Here is a 2,261-nt window from a genome sequence, read left to right as displayed (position 1 = left end):
TGCATGTAGTGTTATGTATGATCCTCAGCAGACCCCCCCTCCTTGTATTTTATCTGCTGCTTCCTGTTGTGGTTTGTTTTATGCTGCTGATCCCTTCCCAGAGTCACCAGCACCAGCAATGAGCAGTCTCAGGCTCCTTCATACTGACGAAGTTTCTCTACTGGTGCAATAGGGAAGGAATCTGGAAAAGCTTTCACAACTAGATCCTAGTCTGGTAACCACTAACATGCCACATGGATTACAGCTCCATCTCCTTCCCTGCCTGCCTGCCTGTGCTCAGCAAGGGTAAGTGCTGTGTGCTATGGATTATATACAATGCCTGATCCATCTGTACAACACACTGCTATGGCTGCCTATGGCACTGCACTATAGCAGTCACCCATATTAGTAATGTGCAGGGCTGCTGGATTACAGCTATATGCACAGAGGGCTATAGTAATCCATATAATGCATAATGCACATCAGAATCATAAACCACACACATTCATTATGTTATGGGGCTTTACTGGCAGCAGCCGATAATCTGCATTAGCAATTAGCTACTATACATACATATATATATATATATATATATATATATATATATATATATATATAGTATTTGCAGTCTATAAATATGTATCTATCTACATATCTGTATATATTCATTATATATATATATATATATATATATATATATATATATATATATAGTGCATGTATACAAATAGTGTTATCTAACTATCTATCTGTCTATATATCGTGCATGCATACCATACACCTTATGTATAATTATTTGACGTCTACACTGATCGTCCATCTGCATGACTACCTGACTGCTGACAATGTTGCAGTGTTGGTCAGGTGTAGATTATCGTTAATAAGCAGAATATAGAAAATGATCAATTATTATATACAGGGTTAGTACTGCTTGTTGGAAAATGCGTATTTAGCTGTAAACCTATGATTTATTATATATTATAGATACATAGCATATGAACTAGAATCATCTATTTTGTAAAGATTTGCACTTATTGATACTGTAGCATGTATTTGTATTTATTGCATTGCAGTTTAGGGTATGAAAGGTATATTTTATTAACATATGGAATTGCTGGCAAATTGCTGCGTTAAACGACCTGTTGGCAAGATGTTTTATTATCATCTCAGCTGCTGTGGAGAAAATATAATTTTTATTATTTTTTTTAATGTAACATAGGGAGTAGTATTAGTGTAAACGAAAACAGTCGGTGCCATATTGGTTTGCGTTTATCTGACTGTAGAAAACGTATCTTCATAAATGTGTACAAGCTCCATGTTGTGCAGTGACAGTGTAGACGTGTCTGAGAACATGGGAATGTTTAATAGGAGGATACTCTCAGTTTAAAGGCTTATATTCATGTTATTGCTTATTGTTTTATCATCGTTGATTGGTCTATCTATGCATCCATCTAGCTATCTATTTTTCTCTTATATCTATCTATTATCAATTAATCGATCTATTAGCTATCTACTTTCCTTTCTCATATCTATGACATAGCCAGTCATCTATCTATCTATCTATCTATCTATCTATCTATCTATCTATCTATCTATCGACCTACCCACTCATGTAATACCTGCATAAAGATTGTTCAGTCTGACTATAATTGCATGTATGTATGTAATCTATCATCTATCTATCTATCTATCTATCTATCTATCTATCTATATAGCCTTCTATGTATCTATGGCTTGTTCTATGATTATTTTCTGTGCACTATATATGTCTATATAATACTATGTCCTCTTGCAGGGTACAGAGTGTTAGCAGGGTGCAGTGTAGTAATATTGTGTTAGTAGGTGTGCAGGTTGTGCTGCAGGATCAGCAGAACAAAGCCAGTAGTATTCCCCCTGTTTGTCAGCAGCTGGGAAGGTATTTAGTGTCCTCTGCACTGCGGCAGAACAGCAGCTGCAGCATCACAGGAAATAGAGGAAGTTCAAGAGAAAAGGAAGCCTCCATTCACACTGGTGGATGAGCTGCAATCGCAATAAAGCACTTCACAAAGTAGACAAAGGAATTTACCAATTTTACTCACACTGCAAATCTCCTGAAAGGGGCAATATGGGCAATAAGAAGAGTCATTACATCCCTTTCCTACAGTCATGTACTCCAGTAACCTCTAATGACTTCCTTTTATCCCATTGTTCTAGACCTTTCCTTCAATGACTTAAAAGTAGTTTAGGATGTACAGTAAACTGTAATATTGGAAAATATGGAGATATGAGACCATAGATAGAGA

The sequence above is a fragment of the Leptodactylus fuscus genome, chromosome 8 (assembly GCF_031893055.1).
Source record: "Leptodactylus fuscus isolate aLepFus1 chromosome 8, aLepFus1.hap2, whole genome shotgun sequence".
In the NCBI taxonomy this organism is placed as follows: Eukaryota; Metazoa; Chordata; class Amphibia; order Anura; family Leptodactylidae; genus Leptodactylus; species Leptodactylus fuscus.
This window is presented reverse-complemented; position numbering follows the sequence as displayed.